This window comes from Nicotiana tomentosiformis, chromosome 2 (assembly GCF_000390325.3).
Source record: "Nicotiana tomentosiformis chromosome 2, ASM39032v3, whole genome shotgun sequence".
In the NCBI taxonomy this organism is placed as follows: Eukaryota; Viridiplantae; Streptophyta; class Magnoliopsida; order Solanales; family Solanaceae; genus Nicotiana; species Nicotiana tomentosiformis.
In genome coordinates, this window is record NC_090813.1 from 194,672,960 (window position 1) to 194,697,101 (window position 24,142).

Below are 24,142 nucleotides of genomic sequence, written 5' to 3' on the forward strand. Positions count from 1 at the left end.
TTCTTTTTTACGTATATTCCAAGAAAAGTCTACAAGCATCTTCCTCCAACTGTAGAAACCGCGCTTCTTCACTATCGTGGCAAAGAGTGGTTTGTATCTTCGAGTGTTGTTGATCAAAGAAGGTTCAAAGTAGGCTAAAAACTTTTTGTTTTGGACAATTATGTCAAGCAAGGTTTCGTCGTCAAATTTGAGTTGGTTGATGTTGCACTACTGTATGTTGTCTTCAAAGTTCAAGTGAAGGGAGAAGGAACTTCTGATAATTCGGTTGAAATTGATTAGTTTCTAAGATGTATTTGTGTTGATTTATCATTTTATTATCTTTTATTTTCATGTTAATTTAGTTATGGTAGTTGTGCTGTTGATTTTCTGTTGAACTATTGATATTATCAAATTTCAATCTTCATCACATTGGTCTTCTTTGCTATAACATTTTTTTTATATCATTTCAAAAGACTATTTTTCTTAAAATCAATTATTCCGTATGAATTATATACGAAAAAGAGGCAGACTTATGAATTAGAACAAGAAGACTTTGTCCTAATTCTATACACTACTAAAACAGCATTAATTCGAAATAGGAAGAGTAAATAAGAGGTGTAAATGCTCATTGAGAAGTTAAATGGTTGGTATGTGAATAGTTATGTTAGTAAATAGGATTCAATATCTACATGGGGATTCAAAAATTGTAGTTATCAATAAAATTTTGGTAACCGAAATAATGAATACAATTCAACTAACACCATTAATTTCGACAACAACTTTATTCAAACCAAACTAGATAGTCACACCAGTAATAGGTTGTTCGTTTACTGACTGGATTCTTTAGGCTAACTAAAATGGAGGATTCTTTAGGCTAACTAAAATGTAAATAATTTCAATAGTTAAATTATTAGGCTAACTAAGGTTCTTTTTTTCAAATACGGGAAAACAATACCGCTAATCTTGATAGAGATTAAGCCTTTTTGGATGGAACAATGGTCTTACTATATCCCAAGAAAATTCATACGAAATGGTTGTATTGAAAACCATATCTCAAACCAGATATTCTCACTGGTTGGATCAAGAGTTCATGAATAGAATTTTCAGTAAAAGAAATGGATGCATTGAAAACTGTAAAGAATTCTTTGAGGAGTGTACAAACTTCATTATAAATTGGGATTCCAATTAAATACATGGGAACGCAATTAATAAAACCGAAACCCTAACCCTAAAGAAAGATTCAAACCCTAAATATAACTCTATAAATACAACTACATTATTAATATCATCATCCAAATCATCTACTCTATTTCAAATTCTGTGAAAATAACAATGGAAAGAACACCAATAAAAAAATCATTGATGAACCTCTTCATGGTTCACCAATTAACCACAACATCATATACCAAGATGTAAGAAATCAATTGAAAAAGCTGAAGACTGAGACGAACTTGCTGATGCTTAGGATGACGCATGAAATTGGCGTCAACTACGTAAAAAGGCTTTACTTGATTCCTACCCTCTTACCTGCTGTTACGATATGTTGGAGGAACTTCTTGCTGACAAAAATTAAGATAATGATAATCATGTTATCGTTATAAGTAGTGGCACCGAAGCCGCATCTAAGGCATAAAAATCTGTCAACCAAAAGATATAGTAGACTTATTTTAAGAAGGTTGGTATATTAAGTCCTTTTGTTGTGCATGCCATGTTTGTAGCATCGTATGCTAAAATTATCTTATGTTACGTGATAAACTTCCAAATATTATTTGAAATATGTTAAAGAGTATCAATTAATCAATAAAAATTATGCTTATTTCGTATTTCTTTACCCACTGCTTTCTTTACTTTTGGTTTTTATTTTTTGTTGCATATTCAAAAAAATTATTGATGAACCTCTTCATGGTTCACCAATTAACCATAACATCCTATACCAAGATGTAAGAAATCAATAGAAAAAGCTAAAGACTGAGACGAACTTGCTGATGCTTAGGATGACGCATGAAATTGGCGTCAACTACGTAAAAAGGCTTTACTTGATTCCTACCCTCTTACCTGCTGTTACGACATGTTGGAGGAACTTCTTGCTGACAAAAATTAAGATAATGATAATCATGTTATCGTTATATGTAGTGGCCCCAAAGCCGCATCTAAGGCATGAAAATCTGTCAACCAAAAGATATAGTAGACTTATTTTAAGAAGGTTGGTATATTAAGTCCTTTTGTTGTGCATGCCATGTTTGTAGCATCGTATGCTAACATTATCTTATGTTACGTGATAAACTTCTAAATATTATTTGGAATATGTTAAAGAGTATCAATTAATCAATAAAAATTATGCTTATTTCGTATTTCTTTACCCACTGCTTCCTTTACTTTTGGTTTTTATTTTTTGTTGCATATTCAAAAATATTTTTGCTTCCTTTATCCATTGGTTCCAAATATTATCAAGCCAAAAGCAATACGCATCTTTAATGTATAAATATAGTGAAGTTCTTTTACTTTTTCTCCCTCTCCCTCTCTCTCTCTCTCCTTCTCGAATCATTTAATAGGAACCTTTCCAATATCCCATATGACATTTATGACAAACGAAACTAGTACTATTTGTAATCTTTCTTTTGAAGATTTTATTGGTATAGGATGTTGTAGTTAACCTTATGACAAATACAATGAATAAAAACAGTATTGCTAATTGAATAAAAACAATAGTGCTAATTGAATAAAAAGTTAAGAAATACTGCATTGTACCCCATTTGAAATACAATGCATGTACAACACTGGCGAAATGCAAATTAATACAAAATGTACAAAATACAGATTTTTTTTCCTTGGAATAATTTGCCTGAAATAGGATCGAAATGCTAAAGAAGTCATAAAATTCGAACTTCATAAATAATGAACAAAGTAAACATGAAATAATCATGGCCAACATCATACAAAACTTAATATTCAAAATGCAAAACAAAGTCTACATCCAAAACTTATAGCAAACACTATTCTAATATAGGAGAAAATAAGAAATAAAATTGACATAATCAGTTTGCAACATTTTTTGATAACTTCATCCCAATAAATATTCCTGCTAATATAGCATATGAAATAGCACTTGCTGCATTTTTATTTGTTATCACTTCTTCACTTTCTTTAACAGCCGAGCTTGAAGATGGCTCTTCCTGTGAACAACTTATTTTTTGAAACTTGTTAAAAGCTTCTAAGGCTTCATCATAACATTGTAAAGCTTGAAAGCAGCTATCCTCGACTCCAACTATTATATTAACACACTCAGACTAACATTTGTATAATTCCGGCTTCGTACCACAAAATACAACAAAAATTATCGATTTGAGAATTTTTTTACCTTCAATTGATTTTTCAAATTCGTTGAACACAGATATGGCCGCATCATGAGATTTGAAATACTGGAAGATGCTACACTTAACCCCGATAATCATAGGAAAATATTCACTCCATGAGTAGTATATTCCTGACCTTTTACCAGAAAATACAACATACATTTTTGAAGCATTATTCTTCTTCGACTGCACCATTGTAGATTTCTTAATATATTCACTCACACTTAGAATAACATAGGAGAGTAAGAGATGAATAAACTATCAAGTATTATGTTTGTTTAAGTATTAGGGCTTTGAAGAGGGATAAAATATACCTTAGAGTTTTATGTTCGTCCGTCTAGGGTTGTTTAAATATTAGGGCTTTGAAGACCTTATTATATGAAAGATATACAAACTACTCAATCAAGTATATGTATATAGATGAATAAATTCGAAATATATACGAGTATACTAAAAAAAGATGAAAAATACGTTTATGGAAAAGAAGGTTTTTTATGCTTGATATTTTCCATGTATTGGGAAGACAAGCATTCAATGGATGAGAGAGTGTGATGACACAAAAGGTCATCTTATGTTTTAGAACTCGAATCTGTGCTATTAAGTCTTAAAAATCTTATTTTTACCCTCCTCGAATTGTGTGCGCAGTCCAGGCAGGTTCCTGGAAAGCTTTTATGTTGAAAACTAATAAAAATAAGAATTCATGCCTTAAAAGTTGATTTTAGCTGATTTCGGTCAATATTTTTTGTAAACGGGCTCGGATCCATATTTTGACGGTTCCGGTGGGTCCGTATTCGAATTGTGGGACCTGGGTATATGCCCGGAATCGAATTCGGAGGTCCCTAGATCAAGTTATGAATTTTTGATGAAAATTAAAAGTTTGAAAATTATTTATTTTTAAGAATTGATTGATATTTGGCATTGTTAGTATCAGGTCTGTATTTTGGTTCCGGAGCCCGGTACAGGTTCATTATAATATTTAAGACTTATCTGTGAAATTTGGTGAGAAACAGAGTTGATTTGACGTGATTCGGACGTCCGGTTGAGAAGATAGTAGTTTTGAAATGTTCTTGAGGAACCCATGAGTTTTGGTGCTAAATCCATAGTTTTAGGTGTTATTCTTGTGATTTGATGGCACTAGCAAGTTCGTATGATATTTTTAGACTTGCATGCATGTTTGGTTTGGAGCCCCGAGGGCTCGGGTGAGTTTCGGGTAGGCTACGGAGTGATTTTGGAACTTAGAAATTTGCTGGTGTAACTGGTGTCTGTAGCAGGCCTTTGATTTGGCAATTGCGAGATCAGGCATTGCAAATGCGAATTATGCAAGTATGGTAATTGCGAGGTTTTTATCGCAATTGTGAAGAAAGATTAGGCCAGCAGTTCTCGCAATTGCGAAGGGAGTCGGGGAAGGGCAGTGATCGCAAATGCGATCAATTAGGCACCAGAAGTGTGAAGGGCTTCGCATTTGCGATGACTCCTTTGCATTTGCGAGCTTTGCATTTGCGAAGCTCAGGTCGCAAATGCGACATCTGCAGCTGATCAAAATGACTTTTGGACGGGAATTTTCAATAATTTCCCAAATTTTCAAGACCTAAAACACAAGAGGCGATTTTCCAAAGACCATTTCTTCCCCAAATCATAGGTATGTGATTCTAAACTAGTTTCTTTCAATCTTTCACTACATTTTACAACATTTCAACCTAAAATCTAAGGATTTCATGGTAGAATTAGGGGTTTTGGGTAGAAACTAGGAATTTCGGAAATTTGGGGATTTAGACCGCAATTTGAGGTCGGATTCCAAAACCAATTATATATTCGGGCTCGGGGTGAATGGGTAAATGGATTTTGGTCCGAACCTCGGGTTTTAACCAAGCGGGCCCAAGGTCGGTTTTTGACTTTTGTTGGGAAAACTTAGGAAAATTGTAATTATGCATTAAAGTTGATTCCTTTAGCGATAATTCATCATATTAAACTATTTATGTTTAGATACGAGTGGGTTGGAGGTGAAATCTAAAGGGAAAGCGATACTTGAGCGGTGAGTGGCTTGCGAAATTGAGGTAAGTGTTGTGTCTAACCCTGACTTGAGGAAATTGGGAACCTTAGATTACTTGCTAAGTGAAATTCATGTGAGCGGCGTATATGTGAGGTGACGAGTACTTATGCGCCGCCAATTTACCTGTTTTTCCATGTTTCTCAGTTTTTCTTATAATGTCTTAATCCTATGCCTAATTGTGATGTGTTATATTAGTGTTGTTCAATTTTTAGTTCTCATCATGTTTACGGATTTTTGGTGATAATCGAGTTTTTATTTCAAAGTTGAGATTGATGTTATGGAACCAAATGTTGAGGTAAGGTTTGTACTTGCTATTCTATCTCCGTGTTGATATTTATGAATTGCATTATGGTAAGGGAGAGTGCTAATGCACGAAGGGTGATGCTGTGCCATATTGTGAGTGTTAATGCATGAAGGGTGATGCCGTGAAATATTGTGAGTGTTAATGCACGAAGGGTGATGCCGTGCCATATTGTGAGAGTTAATGCATGAACGGTGACATCGTGCCGTTTCTATTGATTTTTATGGTGAGATTGAGAGTAAAAGCACGAAGGGTGATGCCGTGCATTTGTTTCCTTTCTGTATCCACTATTCCAGTTGATTCATGGTATATTGACTGCTCCGGTGATCATTCTGTTGTAGTTCTTTATCTTGTATTCCCCTCAGTATATTCCCCTCCCGACATTTCCTATTTAGTTCTTCATTTCTGTTATTTGTATATACACTGTTAAATTGTACAGGTTAATTTGTAGGTGTCTTGCCTTAGCCTCGTCACTACTTCGTCGAGGTTAGGCTCGATACTTAGCAGTACATGGGGTCGGTTGTACTGATACTGCACTTTGCACTTTCTCTGCAGATTTTGATATCGGCTCGGGTTGCTTTAAATTCTGCTATTGGTCCACTGTCCGGAGACTCAAGGTAGATCTGTCGGCGTTCACAGACCTTGAAGTCCCCATCTATCTTTTCTGTTCTACTGTTTCTTTCATTCATACAGTTGTATTTCTTTCTAACTATTACTTGTAGCAAATTCTAGAATGCTCGTGAATTGTGACTCCATATCCAGGTGGTAGTAGTTAATACAGATTTATGATATTCCGCACTTATTATATTTCATCTTAGTTAATTATTGTTGATTACTTAATGGAAATAAGGAATTGGTTAATGATTCTCAACGTTGGCTTGCCTACCAAGTGTAATGTTAGGCGCCATCACAGTCTCGTCGGTGGGAAATTTCGGGTCGTGATAGTTGGTATCAGAGCACTAGGTTACATAGGTCTCACGAGTCACGAGCAAACTTAGTAGAGTCTGAAGGATCGGTACGGAGACGTCTGTACTTATCTCTCAGAGGCTATGAAGTTTAGGAACAATATCACCTCTTTCATTCCTTATCGTGCGGCAATGATTTTGCTTGAAACCTATATCTTACATTCCTTTGTATCTACTCGTGTATGACATTGCGCACTCGGTATCAGTTATGCGTCGACGGTTCGTGATGCTGCATATGAACTACGAGGGAGCCAGAGATGCTCAAACATTGCCTCAACGTATGGTTTCCAACTGAAGATGCGGACGTATAAAAAGATCACCCAGTGAATAATGTGGGGGGTGCAATGCACCTTGGCATCTGGTTGATTAATACGAATTGTGAAGGTTATTATTGTGGACCATCGGACATGTTGAACTATGACTTCACGCCGAGTGAGGGAGTCCACTATCAATGAATGGATTGTGAGTCGTGTTATATTAGTTTTGGCCTAAAATGTATATATGTGGTACTGAAAGGTTCTCCCAAAATTTACATGTGTTTGAGGCCTGAGATGTTATAGAGGATAAGGTTGGGACTTGCGGTATGTTCACCTACTTAATAATCCTATACTTCAGTACCTAAGGAGTTAGAGAAACAACTTTAAATTTACAGAAGGTCAACTCAGCGTGGATGCCATGGTTGTGGATTTTGGGGTGATTCGGAGGAAGTACAATGGTTGACAAGATTCTGGACTATGTGGTTCGTGCCAAGATTTCTGTGTATGGAGCTCTACTTTTGTGATCATTGTGTATAAATAGGGGTAAGGGTTACCTCTGAGAAGAATCGAAGAGTATGTTAAGAAATGGGTCAGCTCAACAGTGTTAAGTCAGCATAACAAAAGAAGAAATTGGTCTTGGGAGAGGTAATTCTGCATAGGTATCCGTGGCAAGCCTATGAAGAGGGCAGACCACCCAATACAACACCGCCCACTTGGCTCAATTCTCAAAAATGCTTTTGAAAACGTTTGTTCCCGGACTCTCCATAATGCGTGGAGCATAGTGTTTGAACGGTTGCGTCAGGTCACCATGACAGTGTCATAATATGCCATCAGGTTCAATAAGTTAGCCCGTCATAATCCTACTTTGCTTCCTACAGCCAGAGAGCGAGTCCATAGACTCATTGAAGGACCCAATTATAATCGTAAAATTTTGTACGACTCGAGAGCTACGGGCTAATACTTCATTTCCGCTAGTGGTAGAAATTGCCAAGATAAGGAGACCAAGACATTTCGAAGTTCTGGGGAATTCAGTGGATTCTACTCTACAGGTAAAAATCATTATGGCAGGGGCTCGGGCAGTCGGCCAGCCCAGTCCACACATCGGATTACCCGGGGTGCTCCAATAAGTTCTTTTAATGCACCACCGGCATGAGTTTCCTACAATGGATATTCCAGTTATTTGGCACAGACTCAATATGAGCAGCCAAACCCACAAAGGGATGTTATGAATACGGCGATACTAGGCACATCATGAGAAAATTGTCCCAAACTTGGAAGAGGCATATTTCATCAAAGCACTCCGACTACGTCTCCCATTGCAGTTACTACACCACCCACACGATCAGTTAAGGGTGGAGGACAGGCGGGTAGAAGGCTTCCTAGAGGTGGAGACCCAGCCGTTGTTATATTTGTTTTATGGTATGGTGGAGGTCATTACATCAGATGGTGCTGTTATAGGTATGACCTCGATTTCAAATAAAGGAATAATTTCCTTAACTTGATTCGGTTCTGAGTATCAAGACGAGTCCTCCTATTGTGCTCCACTTATGAGTGAGCTTCGTAATTCTATAATCTACTTATGTGTTTACTTCTGTTGGGAGGTTTTATGGAGATAACTACACCTATCATTCCATGATGGACTCTAATAAGATCTGTGAGGCTAAAGGTGCCTTTCTGGTACTTATTTCGGTATGTTTAGATGTATTTTCAGATAATTAATTACAAATTATGAATTATATGCCCAATCGGTGTGGGGTTCATTATGTGTTGTGATTTTGTTTAACGAAAGTTATTTAAAAGGATAAAGTGGAAAGTTTCAATTGGCAAGATGTGCATATTACTTGTGATTCAGAACAGAGGCCGAGGTCCTCGTATTTTAAAATAAATTGATATGTTTAAACCGGGGTATGAGCTGCGGTGGAAGTTATATAAGGACGAGATCCTTGTGATAAAAATTCTTGTGTTTAAATTCTCCCTTGTGAAAAATTAAATTTGTACTATAGTACTAATAGAGAGTCATGCCTGCTAGGCTTATTTGAAAATTTTTTGTATGAAATTCTCTGTGCATACTTGCCAAATTCGTGTTGTAATTATTGTGTTTTAACCTACGAGATAGGTGCCCGCCCAGGTGGTGTTAAATGTGACTCGTTAATTTGGGTAAATAATTATGAGGTCTGGTTACCATCAGTTGAAGATTAGGGCATTTGGTGTCCCTAAGACAGCTTTTCAGACTCGGTATGGGCATTACGAATCCCTAGTAATATCATTTGGGCATACCAACGCCCAACAACACTAATGGATTTAATGAATCGGGATTTCAAGCCCTATTTGGGTTCTTTTATGGTTATATTCATTGATGATATCTTGATTTACTCCAGCAGTCGAGAGGAATATGAGCAGCATCTTCGTAGTGTGCTTCACACCTTGAAGAATAATCAGTTATTTGCCAAGTTTTCAAAATGTGAGTTTTGGTTAGACTCGGTTGCCTTTTTGGGGCATGTTGTATCGGCAGAAGACATAAAGGTGGATCCTAAGAAGATTGAGGTTGTTCAGTATTGGCCTAGACCTACTTCAATTATAGAGATCCGGAGTTTCCTTGGTTTAGCAGGTTATTATCGTCGGTCCGTGGAAGGGTTTTCATCTATAACAAGCCCATTGACTAGATTGATCCAAAAAGGTGTCCCATTCAGATGGTCAGACGAGTGTGAGTTGAGCTTTCAGAAGCTCAAGACCGCTTTGACTACGGCGCCATTGTTGGTATTACCCACAGGTTAAGGATCGTATACGGTATATTGTGACGCATCTCACATTGGGCTTGGTGTAGTATTAATGCAAGATGGCAGGGTAATTGCATATGCGTCGCGGCAGTTGAAAGTTCACAAGAAGAATTATCATGTTCATGACTTAGAATTGGCAGCCATTGTTCATGCGCTGAAGATTTGGTGGCATTACCTCTACGGTGTCTCGTGTGAGGTATTTACTGATCATCGCAGCCTTCAGTATCTGTTCAAACAAAAAGATCTTAATTTGAGGCAAAGAAGATAGTTGGAGTTGTTGAAAGACTATGATATCACCATTTTGTATCACCCCGGAAAGGCCAATGTGGTGGCCGATGCTTTGAGTAGAAAGGTTGTGAGTATGGGCAGTCTTGCGTATATTCTAGTTGGTGAGAGGCCATTAGCTACAGATGTTCAGACATTGGCTACTCAGTTCGTGAGGTTAGATGTTTCAGAACCTAGTCGGGTTCTAGCTTACACAGTCGCTTGGTCTTCTTTATATGAGCGCATCAGAGAGAGGCAGTATGATGATCCTCATTTACTTGTCCTTAAGGACACAGTGCGGCACGGTGGTGCCAAGCAGGTTACTGTTGGAGATGATGGAGTTTTAAGGATGCAGGGTCGTATTTGTGTGCCTAATGTGGATGGAATTCGTGAGTTGATTCTTGAGGAGGTCCACAGTTCCCGGTATTTTGTTCATCCGGGCGCCGCCAAGAGACTTGCGGCAGCATTATTGGTGGAAGAGAATGAAAAAGGATATAGTTGCATATGTAGCTCGGTGTCTGAATTGTCAGCAAGTTAAGTATGAGCATCAGAGACCTGGTGGTTTGCTTCAGAAGTTAGAAATTCCTAAGTGGTAGTGGGAGCATATCACTATGGATTTTGTTATTGGGCTCCCACGGACTCAGAGAAAATTTGACGCAGTTTGAGTCATTGTGGAGAGGTTGACCAAGTCAGCACATTTCATTCCAGTGATAGTTACCTATTCTTCAGAGAGGTTAGCTGAAATTTACATTCGTGAGATTGTCCGCCTTCACGGGGTGCCCGTGTCTATTATTTCAGATCTATGTACGCAGTTTACCTCACATTTTTGGAGGGCTGTGTAGCGTGAGTTAGACATGCGGGTGGAGTTGAGTACAACATCTCATCCACAGACAGACGGATAGTCAGAGCGCACTATTCAGATATTGGAAGATATGCTCTGCGCTTGTGTTATAGACTTTGGAGGTTCTTGGGATCATTTCTTGCCACTTGCGGAGTTTGCTTATAATAATAGCTACCAGTCGAGCATTCAGATGGCTCCATATGAGGAATTATACGGAAGGCGATACCGATCGCCAGTTGGTTGGTTCGAGCCGGGAGAGGCTCGGTTGTTGGGCACAGACTTAGTACAGGATGCCTTGGATAAGGTAAAGATTATTAAGGATCGACTTCGCACAGCTCAGTCTAGGCAAAAGAGTTATGCCGACCGTAAAGTTCGTGACATTGTATTCATGGTTGGAGAAAGGATATTGCTCTGGGTTTCACCTAGGAAAGGTGTAATGAGGTTCGGAAAGAAAGGCAAGTTGAGCCCTAGGTATATCGGACCCTTTGAAATTCTTGAAAGGGTGGGTGGAGTAGCCTACAGGCTTGCATTACCACCTAGTTTATCAGCGGTTCATCCGGTGTTCCATGTGTCTATGCTCCGGAAATATTATGGTGATCCATCCTATGTGTTAGATTTCAGCTTTGTCCAATTGGACAAGGATTTGACTTACGAGGAGCAGCCGGTGGCAATTCTAGCTCGGCAAGTTCGCTAGTTGAGATCAAAGAGTTACCCTTCAATTCGAGTGCAGTGGAGAGGTCAGCCTATTGAGGAAGCTACTTGGGAGTCCGAGTCCGATATACGGAGTAGATATCCCTACCTTTTTCACCAGCCTAGGTACTTTTCTATATCCGTTCGAGGACGAACGGTTGTTTTAGAGGTGGAGAATGTGATGACCCAAAAGGTCATATTATGTTTTAGAACTCAAATCTGTGCTATTAAGCCTTAAAATCTCATTTTTACCCTCCTCGATTTGCGTGCGCAGTCCAGGCAGGTTTCCGGAAAGCTTTTATGTTAAAAACTAATGAAAATAAGAATTTATGCCTTAAAAAGTTGATTTTAGTTGACTTCGGTCAGCATTTTTGGTAAACGGGCCCGAATCCATATTTTGACGGTTCTGGTGGGTCCGTATCGAATTGTGGGACCTGGGTGTATGCTCGTAATCGAATTCGGAGGTCCCTAGCTCAAGTTATGAATTTTTGATGAAAATTAAAAGTTTGGAAATTATTTGTTTTTAAGAACTGATTGATATTTGGCATTGTTAGTATCAGGTCCGTATTTTGGTTCTGGAGCCCGGTACAGGTTTATTATGATATTTAAGACTTATCTGTGAAATTTGGTGAGAAACGAAGTTGATTTGACGTGATTCTGACGTCCGGTTGAGAAGATAGTAGTTTTGAAATGCTCTTGAGGAATTCATGAGTTTTGGTGCTAAATCCATAGTTTTAGGTGTTATTTTTGTGATTTGATCGCACGAGCAAGTTCGTATAATATTTTTAGACTTGCGTGCATGTCTGGTTTGGAGCCCCAAGGGCTCGGGTGAGTTTCGGGTAGGCTACGGAGTGATTTTGGAACTTAGAAATTTGCTGGTGTAACTAGTGTCTGTAGCAGGCCTCTGATCTCGCAATTGCGAGATCAGGCTTCGCAAATGTGAACCAAGCAGGTATGGCAATTGCGAGGTTTTTATCGCAATTGCGAAGAAAGCCTAGGCCAGCAGTTCTCGCAATTGCGAGTTTATCTTCGTAATTGCGAAAGGAGTCGGGGAAGGGCAGTGATCGCAAATGTGACCATTTAGTCGCATCTGCGAAGATTCAAGGTCGCATTTGCGAACTTATCTTCGCAAATGCGAAGCTCGCAAATGCGACATCTGCAGCTGATCAAAATGACTTGTGGACAGGAATTTTCATTCATTTCCCAAATTTTCAAGACCAAAAACACAAAAGGCAATTTTCCAAAGACCATTTCTTCCCAAAATCATAGGGAAGTGATTCTAAACTGGTTTGTTTCAATCTTTCACTACATTTTACAAGATTTCAACCTAAAATCTAAGAATTTCATGGTAGAATTAGGGGTTTTGGGTAGAAACTAAGGATTTCATAAATTTGGGGATTTAGACCTCAATTTGAGGTCGGATTCCAAAACCAATTATATATTAGGGCTCGGGGTGAATGGGTGAATGGATTTTGGTCTGAACCTCGGGTTTTGACCAAGCGGGCCCGGGGTCGGTTTTTGACTTTTGTTGGGAAAACTTAGAAAAACTGTAATTATGCATTAAAGTTGATTCCTTTAGCGATAATTCATGATATTAAACTAATTATGTTTAGATACGAGTGGGTTGGAGGTGAAATCTAAAGGGAAAGCAATACTTGAGGAGTGAGCGGCTTGCGAAATTGAGATAGGTGTTGTGTCTAACCCTGACTTGAGGGAATTAGGAACCTTAGATTACTTGCTAAGTGAAATTCATGTGAGCGGCGTATATGTGAGGTGACGAGTACTTATGCGCCGCCAATTTTCCTGTTTTTCCATGTTTCTCAGTTTTTCTTATATTGTCTCAATCCTATGCCTAATTGTAATGTGTTATACTAGTGTTGTTCAATTTATCGTTCTTATCATGTTTACAGATTTTTGGTGATAATCGAGTTTTTATTTCAAAGTTGAGATTGATGTTATGGAACCAAATGTTGAGGTAAGGTTTGTACTTGCTATTCTATCTCCCTGTTGATATTTATGCATTGCATTATGGTAAGGGAGAGTGTTAATGCACGAAGGATGATGTCATGCCATATTGTGAGTGTTAATGCACGAAGGGTGATGCCGTGCCATATTGTGAGTGTTAATGCACGAAGGGTGATGCCGTGACATATTGTGAGTGTTAATGCACGAAGGGTGATGCTGTGCCATATTGTGAGAGTTAATGTAAGAACGGTGACGTCGTGCCGTTTCTATTGATTTGTATGGTGAGATTGAGAGTAAAAGCACGAAGGGTGATGCCGTGCATTTGTTTCCTTACTGTATCCACTATTCCAGTTGATTCATGGTATATTGACTGCTCCGGTGATCATTCTGTTGTAGTTCTTTATCTTGCCCTCAGTATGTTCCCCTCCCGACATTTCCTATTTAGTTCTGCATTTCTGTTATTTGTATATACACTGTTAAATTGTACAGGTTAATTTGTAGGTGCCTTGCCTTAGCCCCGTCACTACTTCGTCGAGGTTAGGCTCGACACTTACCAGTACATGGGGTCGGTTGTACAAATACTGCACTCTGCACTTTCTGTGTAGATTTTGATACCAGCTCGGGTTGATCGAGATTCTGCTATTGGTCCGCTGTCCAGAGACTCAAGGTAGATCTGTCGGCGTTCACAGACCTTGAAGGCCCAGTCTATCTTTTTTGTTCTACTATTTCTTTCATTCAGACAGTTATATTTCTTTCTGACTATTACTTATAGCAAATTCTAGAATGTGACTCCAAGTTCGGGTGGTAGTAGTTAATACAGATTTATGATATTCCGCACTTATTATATTTCATCTTAGTTAATTATTGTTGATTACTGAATAGAAATAAGGAATTGGTTAGTGATTCTCTAACGTTGGCTTGCCTAGCAAGTGAAATGTTAGGCGACATCACGGTCCCGTTGGTGGAAAATTTCGGGTCGTGACAGAGAGAATCAAGGAGAGAAATTTGAACCCTAACGGGAAGGGCAGTTTGGCATAGGATTAGCGCAGAAACCCTAATTTGGGTATGATTTTACAGTAATAACCCCATTTGGGCCATTGTGGCCAAAAAGAGTGGCAGGAAAGAATTTTCCAAAGAAAAAACCACAATTATATAAGAGCAACTCTATATGTCTGGTGTAATAAAAAGGTGCATAATTCAAAATTGATAACATAGGATTTGAAGCTTAAATTAATCAATGTCACGACCCTAGTTTCCCTCCGAATGATGTCGTGATGACACCTAGTCTCTAAGAATAGGTAAGCCTAATACTTACTGAATTAATTGAAAAAATCAGCCATCAAACAAAGAATATGAGATAAAAACCTTATATACAGTTACAATTCCTAAAACCGGTACTGCAAGTCATAAGCTCCACTGAGTCTGCTAAAACAACCTCTAAATACAATTGTTTCGAAAAAGAGATAAAATAGTGCAAGTATAATAACAGAAGGTGACTCAGAGGCTTGTGAACGCAGTAGCAGGTTTACCTCTAGTTTCCACATCAAGATCTGTACAGCTAGCTAACGATCAACTGACTCCGAATTACCTGGATCTGCACAAAAATGTGTAGAAGTGTAGTATGAGTACACCACAGCGGTACCCAGTAATTATCAAGACTAACCTCGGTGGAGTAGTGACGAGGGATAGTCAAGACACCTACTGGACTAGATAACCTAAACAAGTATAGGTATAGAACTAATAGAGTACGATATCTCTACAAAATTACGCATAATGACAACAATAACACGGTTCTTGCAATAGGAAATAGAAGGAACAATTAGCAGCGGGACACCACCAGCAATAACACAGTGTAAATCCGGTGAAAAACAAATAAAGGAAAGATAAGTAGAAACTTGAACTCTAATCACTTGGCAATAATCCCCACGAGGTACCAAACCTCAAAACTCACACAATTCACGGGTCCCAATTCTTGAACTCTAATCACTTGGCATCGTGTGCCCTCATTACAACTGATAACTGCACGGATGACTCACGTGCCAATTGAACAATTCTCACATATATGACAAGTAGACAGAGTACGTACAAATGATCAATAGCATCAGTGTTCATCTTCTTACACCGATAGGGTGATAGAGTATATGTATGCGTGTGCAAGTGTTCTACCACAACTCAAGTCAACAAGTAAGAGTAGAGACAATGAATGGCACATAAGAAACGATCACCACGAAATGTACACGGTATAACTCACACAGGGTAGACACACCACTATACAAATAACAATAATAACAATGCCCCCACGCCATCACAAGGTATTATAAATCAATCCCCGACATAGTCCACCTTGTCTCGCCACGTGCGCAATAATAAAGTAAATGCCCACCTTGTCTTGCCGCACACACATAATAATATTTCCACCTTGTCTCTCCACATGCGCAAACCCACATATATAGCCCGCCTTGTCACACCGCATGTGCAAATATCAATAGTAACAATAGCACGACAGAAACCTCGTGCAAACACCCGAACAAAACCTCCCAACAACATCACGTGCCAAAAACACAACATCACAATAGAATGAATTTCACAACATGTGCCCATATTCCACAGCATTTCATCTAAATAGTGTCAATACCACAACGGCGCATAGCCCTCGGCTCAACAAACTGAGTACAACAGCAACAACAACAACAATAGCGCGAAAATACGACAAGTAAAACAACTCAAGAGCTTTGGATCACAAAGAAGCGGTATAACGAGCTCAATAAGGGAGACATAATATGTAACAAATGATTCCACAAAAGTAAAATTCGACAACAAGGGAGATAACATGAGTCAATAATTCCAAATAAGGATAAGGCAACTACGATAAAGGATAACTAAACTACTTCATTTTGGGTTGAGCAATTACGAAGAGATGCAACAAATTCAATTAAGGATAAGCAACATAAAAGATAATCATAACCTCAAATAAGTATAAACAATTACAAAAGAGATAATAATAATTTTAATTAAGGATAAGTAATTAGAAAAGGATAACATGGCAATCGAAGAGGCAGCGACCTCAGTTAAGGCACACAAGAGTCAAATAGGCAATAAGGGTAGAGCATGAGGCAATTAATTCCAATTAAGACACGTAGAGGTGAAGCTAGTAAATGGAGAACTTAACATAATAAAACAACTTCATATCTAATGGACATAAGAACCTAAGAGCCCTAAAAGGTCAACTTTCCACAAATAAGCCCGAGCACGTACTTATCAACTCGCGTACACGGACTTCACATGACACAATTAGCACCAAAGACTCAAATCCTAAGGGGTAGTTCCCCCACACAAAGTTAGGCAAGATACTTACCTCAAAGAAGTGTAACGACCTGACTTGTCATTTTTAGAATTAATGCCCTGTTCAGTGACTTAAGGTCTCGAGCAGCTTCGCAATATGTATTATGACCCGCGGGTGTGGTCGAATTTGATTTACTGAAAATTCGGAATTAAATTAAAATAACAATCCTTATTTAGAAGCTTAAATGGAAAGAGTTGACCGGAGAGTTGACTTTTGAGCAAACGACTCCGGAATGGAATTTTGTTGATGTTAATAGCTCGGTATGGTGATTATGGACTTAGGAGCGCGTCCAGAAAATTATTTGGAGGTCTATAGAGGAATTTGGCTTGAAATGGCGAAAGATGAATTTTTGGGAAGTTTGACCGGGGGTTGACTTTTTGATATCGGGGTCGGAATCCGATTCTGAAAAAGCTTTGTTATGTCATTTATAACTTGTGTGCAAAATTTGAAGTCATTCCGGATTGATTTGATAGGTTCCGACGTCGTTTGTGGAAACTTGAAATTTCAAAGTTCATTAAACTTGAATTGAGGTATGATTCATGGTTTTAACGTTGTTTGATGTTATTCAAGGTTTCTACTAAGTCTGTAATATGTTTTGAGACTTGTTGGTATGTTCGGACGGGGTCCAGAGTGGCTCAGGTGAGTTTTGGAGTGGTTTCGGACCATTTCTAGGCCATTTATAGCTATTGGGTTTTGGCTACAGTAGTGTGCTATGTGATCGCGTGGAATTGGCCGCGATCGCGAAGCACAAAATGGGGGGAAATGGCCAGTGAATCGCGATCACGGAAGGCCTTTCGCGATTGCGTAGAGGAAATTTTCTACTGTACTAACCCGATTTTGGAAGCTTATATCTCGCAATCTATAAGGAATTTGGAGATGATGCAAAAATAAAGATTGTAGCCCTTTGTGTCTAGTTTTTAGAAAATTAAACCAATTGTTATTTGGAGTTGTGTACCAAAGGTTATGGTTGATATACTACAGGCTATCCGGGAAGAGTTTGGAAATCGCAAAGAAGAAATTTGTGTTGCACATGGCTGACTTTGGAAGCTTATATATCCATATCTATAAGAAATTGGGAGATGACAAAAACATAAAAGTTGTATTTCTTGGTGTCTAGTTTTCAGAAAGCTAAACTATTCATTATTTGGAGTTCTGTATAAAATGTTATGACCATTATACTAGAGGCTGTTCGGAAGAAGTTGGACAAGGCTGTTGGGGAATTTGTTTTTCGTGATCGCGGGAGTATGGCCACGTTCACATAGAGTAAAAAAGGGCTGGAAAAATTTTGTTCTTCGCAATCGCGGGTGTTTTTCCGCTATCGCATAGAGGAAATGACTGGGCAGCAGATTTAAGTTCTGAAAATGGGACATCTTTGACAATTTGGAGCTCGGGGAGAGGCGATTTTCGGGAGATTTTCTAGGAAAACATCGGGGTAAGATTTCTTAACTCAATTTTGGTTAAATTACCCGAATCTATTATTATTTTTATCATTAAATTAGTGATTTGGGTTGAAAATGGTAGAAATTTTATAGACTTTAAATTGAAGATTTGGAGGTCGATTCGTTATCGGAATTTGATAAAATTGGTATGGTTGAACTCGTATCGGAATGGGTGTTCGGATTTCGGAAAAATTCTATCGGGTTCCAAGAGGTGGGCCCCGCATTGACTTTTATTGACTTTTTAGAATAAATTTTCAAGTCGATGTTTTATTATCCGAAATTGTTTCCGATAAATTTTAATGAAGTTATACAATTAATTTGGATAGATTTGAGTTGTCCGGGGGTCAATTCAAGCAAGAAGGCTATTTTGGAATATCAGCCTAACTTCAAAAAGGTAAGTGTCTTGCCTAACCTCGAATGGGGGAATTACCCCTTAGGCATCGAGTCTTATGTGCCATTTGTGAAATGTGAAAAGCCGTGTACACGAGGTGACAAGTACGTACTCGAGCTTATATGTGGAAATTTTATTGAGTTAAAGTCTTGGGCATATTGTGTAGTAAATTGGATAATTGTTGGCATTTATTTAATCATCTGTTTGCCATGCTTCAATTCGCATTTATTGAATTTGTTTTTATATGACGATTTGATGTGAATGTTACCCGTATATTTATGTAAATTCCGTGAGTTTGATGGTTTGATATTCTTGGGATTTAATCTCATTATGGATTTTTCCTCTGTAAATAATTAATTAAATGAACTTAAGAAGAGGTGTTTACGTAATTATTGAGAACTTGGATTAATGAAGGTGTTGCCCTATGCTGAGTAATTTATATCTCTGTTGATTGTTTTTGAGGTCTTATACACATTGTGTGGAGCCTTCGGCTATCTGTTGTGAAATTAATTGATTTGTTTTAACTTTGGAATTGATTGTGGCCATTGGGCAAACTGTAATATGAATTGATTTTGTTATGTTGCCGTGATAATTTTTCGTGTAAATTATTGTGTTGTGTGAGTTGTTATTTTGAGGATATAAGAGTGGCATTCCACTGTTGATATTATGTGGGTATAAGGGTGGCATTTCACTGTTGTTATGTGTGTTGGGATATTGTCTCGGCAGAGTGATAAGGGTGGCTATAGGAGAGATAAGGGTGGCTATAGGAGCGATAAGGGTGGCTATTAATATTGTCAGGGCGGAGGGATAACGGAGGCTATTATAGGAGTGATAAGGGTGGTTATAGGAGAGATAAGGGTGGCTATTGTCAGGGATGATATGTGATGATATGGAGTTATTGTGTTGGTGATTTTCATGTGATGTTGTGATTTTTTTGTGTTTATTTTTATACCTTGTGCAATTTGTCTTGTGGTTGGTAAATTGATAACAATCTGATTTATATTGAAATTGGGAGCCTGTGGCTATTGCCAGGTGGGTTAGGAAATGAAATGTGGGCACGAGATGCCGTGAGTAAATAATGATGATATTGGTACGTGAATTGTCCATACAATTGGGATACGAAACGTGGGCAAGAGGTGCCGGGAAAATATGATTGTCGAAATATGAAAATGGGCTGAGACCCATATTTACGAAAAATATAAAAATGGGCTGATATCCGTATTTTTATGATTATGAAATGAGGTGTCACATGGTGACTTTTTAATTGAAAGAATTATATTCAAATATTTATTTGGAAGAATTTTTATTCAAAAAGTATTATATGAAAGAATTGTTTTTGAAAGATATTTATTTGAGGAAATTATATTTGAAGAGATTTATTGAAAGAATTATATTTGAAAGTTATTTATTTGGGAAAATTATATTTGAAAGAGAGTTAGTTGGAAGAATTATATGTGAAAGACATTTATTTGAAGAACTTGATTTAATTGGGTGTACTTGTATTTATTAATTGTTGAGCGATATTAATGGTGCTCTTGTTGTCTTGATGTGAATATCACTGGTTGATTTATGTTGCCCTTATTGTTATTTATTTCCTATTATTTTGTATATCATATTGCACAGGTTATTAGACTAGTGAGTGTCTTGACTGTACCTCGTCTCTACTCCACTGAGGTTAGTCTTGATACTTACTGGGTACCGACCGTGGTGTACTCATACTATACTTTTGCACAATTTTGTGCAGAGTCAGGTATTGGAGCTATCGGATTCGGACAGAGTTAAAGTGAGATCGCAAGGATTCAAGGTAGAGCTGCTTGGTCGTCGCAGTTCCTTGGAGTCTTTCCATTTTATTGTACTGTTAATTTTTATTCAAACAATATGGAGTATTCGATCTTTGATATCATTTCATGTATTCAGTTAGAGTTCGTGACTCAGTATTACCAGTCTTGGGAAGGTTGCTATATTGGTAATTATTTCCGCTGTTAGTTTCGATTTTTAAAAAAAAATGGCTTGAATGGTAATTAAAATTGGCTTACTTAGTCTTAGAGACTAAGTGCCATCACGACGCCTGTGGTGGGATTTTGGGTCGTGACAAGAAGCTAGGTTGATACTCTAAAATGGCCCTCTCAAGTGAAACAACCTCCAGACGGCTCAAATCTAGCCAAAATAACTTCAATCCATAAATAAAACTCATAGAAAATAATTCTGGATAATAAAGCTTCGATCTTCAATTAAAACTAAATAGTCAACCCCCGGGTCCGCACCTCAGAACCCGACCAAAATTATAAAATCCGAACACCCATTCGATAACGAGTCCAACCATACAATAATTACTCAAATCGCCTTTCAAATCCCCAAAATTTAGTCTAAGAAGTTTTCACATTTTTTCCCAAATTTCCAACTTAAATCACTAATTAAATGATGAAAATAGCAACGAATTCATGTAATATAGCCAAAGCTGAGTTAGAATCACTTAGCCCGATGATTTTCTTGAAAAATCCACGAAACATCGCCACAAACCGAGTTCTCTAGGTCCAAAAATGAAAAATGAGATGAAACCCTCATTTATATGGTACCACATCTGACCTCCAAAGTGTTGACCGCACATTCCACGTTCTGCAGTCGCAATCCAAATTGTGTGGCCGCACTTCAGCAGCATCTGCACTACCATGCTTTAGTAAATTAACCATAACTCTATGTACAAATGTCTAAATGATGAATGTTTTACGTTTATGGAAACTAGACTCAAAGGGCTACAACTTTGATTTTTGAATCATCTCCAAATTTGTAACGACCCGACTTGTCCTTTTAAGAATTTACGCCCAGTTCAGTGACTTAAGGTCTCTAGTAGCCTCGCAATATGTATTATGACCCGCGTGTGTGGTCGAGTTTGATTTACGGATGATTCGGAGAGACTTGGGAAACTTAGTCCCTGAGAGGGAAGCTTAAGCCTTATGATTTTTACCGTAGTCAGAACTATGTGAAGATGACTTCGGAATAGAGTTCTTTCGGTTCCGTTAGCTCCGTTGGGTGATTTTGGACTTAGGAGCATGTCTGGACCGTGAATCTGAGGTCTGTAGCCTATTTAGGCTTGAAATGGCGAAAGTCAAATTTTTGGGAAGTTTGACCCGGGGGGTTGACCTTTAGATATCGGTATCGAAATGTTATTCCGAGAGTTGGAACAGCTCGGTTATGTTATTTGGGACTTGCCTGCAAAATTTAAAGTCATTCCGGATTGATTTGATGTGTTTCGGCAGAAGTTATAGAATTTGAAAGTTCAAAGTTCAAAGATTTTGATTTGGGGTACGATTCGTCGTTTTGATGTTGTTTGAGGTGATTTGAGAATTCGACTAAGTACGTATGATGTTTTAGGACTTGTTGGTGTTGGTTGAGGTCCCGGGTGCCTCGGGTGTGTTTCGGGGTGGTTTCGGATCATTTTGGGCTATTTCGGAACTGCTGAATCTGGTATCTGACTTCCTTCTTCGTGAACGCGAATAGAGTCACGCGAACACGAAGAAGAGTTTTGAAGCTGCTGGGATTTAGCCTTTGCGAACGCGAAGAAGGTCTCGTGAATGCGAAGGTATGCCTGAAGAACCTACGCGAATGCGAGGGGCCAGTCGCGAACGCGTAGAAGGAAGGAGGAGACTGGGCCTGGAGTCCTCAGCCTTCGCGAACGCGAAGCTTCAATCGCGAACGCGAAGAAATAGGACCTGAGTGCATCGCGAATGCGAGAGCTTGAATGCGAACGTGAAGATATGCATGGAAGGCCTTTGCGAACGCGACGCTGGTAACGCAAACGCGAAGAAGAAATTGAGGCAGCGAGTTTTTGGCCTTCGCGAACGCGAAGAAGGCCTATCTGGGCAGAATTAAAAGTCCCAAAAACGGGGGTTTGAGTTCATAACTCAAAATCTAATTTGGAGCTCGGTAGAAGGCGATTTTTGGAGAGATTCTTGCGTAGGTATTTGGGGTAAGTGATTCTTATCCAGTTTTGATTAATTTCCATGATTATGTCTTTGAATCCATCATTTAATGGAGAAAAAATCAAGAATTTTGTAAAATCTTCCAAAAACGAAAATTTAAGATTTGGAAGTCGAGTTGTTATTGGAATTCGATAAAATAGGTATGGTTGAGCTCGTATCGGAATGGGTGTTCGGATTTCATGAAAATTATGTCGGGTTCTGAGAGGCGGGTCCCACGATGACTTTTGTTGACTGTTTGGAATAAATTTTTAAGTCGACGTATTATTATCTGAATTATTTCCGATGAATTTTAAGGAAATTATATAATTAATTTGGATAGATTTGAATGGCGCGGAGGTCAATTCAAGCAAGAAGGCGATTTTGGAATATCGGCATAACTTCAAAGAGGTAAGTGTCTTGCTTAACCTCGAGTGGGGAAAATTCCCCTTAGACATTGAGGCTTATGTGCAACTTGGGAAATTGAAAACCATGTACGCGAGGTGACGAGTACGTACTTGGTTTGTATGTGCAAATTTTATTGAGTTAAAGTCTTGAACATATTGTCTAGTAAATTGGATAATTGTTGGCATATATTTAATCATCTACTTGTCGTACCTAAACCCTTGTTGTTGACTCTGTTGTTATATGACAGTATGATGTGATTTTTATTTGATTATTTATGAAATTTCGTGAATTTGCTGGTTTGATAATTATTGGGATTTAATTTCATTTTGGATTTTTCCCTATGCAAATAATTAATTAAATGATCTTAAGAAGAGGTGTTTGTATAATTATTGAAAATTTGATCTTTTATGAAAAGTTTGCTTTATGTTGAGTAATTTCTATCTCTATTGATTGTTTTTGGGTGTTGTACACATTGTGTAGAGCATTTGGCTATTTGCTGTAAAATTAATTGACTTGGTTGTAGCTTTGAAATTTGGTTGTGGCCATTGGGCAAATTGTGATATAAATTGATTTTTGTTATGTTGTTGTGATAATTTCCCGTGTAAATTGTTGTGTCGTGTGAGTTGTTATTTTGGGGAGATAATGGTAGCATATCACCGTTGATATTATATGGTTATAAGGGTGGCATTTCACTGTTGTGTTTGTTGGCTATTGATATTGTCTGGGCGGAGCGATAAGGGCGGCAATAGGAGCGATAAGGGCGGCTATTGATATTGTCTGGGTGGAGCGATAAGGGTGGCTATTGTCAGGGACGATATGTGATGATGTGGGGTATTGGTGTTGACAATTCTTATGTGATGTTGTGATTTTCTTGTGTTTAATTTTTATACCTTGTGCAACTTGTCTTGTTATTAGTAAATTAATAATAATCTGATTTATGTTGAAACAGGGAGCCTGTGGCTATTGCCAGGCAGTTTATAAAATGAAATGTGGGTACGAGGTGTCGTTAATTGTGATATGAAATGGCGATATTGGCACGTGAATTGTCCGTGCAGTTGTGATATAAAATGTGGGCACGAGGTGCTGTGATGAAATGAAAATGATATTTGGCACGTGAATTGTCCGTGCAGTTGTGATATGAAATGAGGGCACAAGGTGCCGGG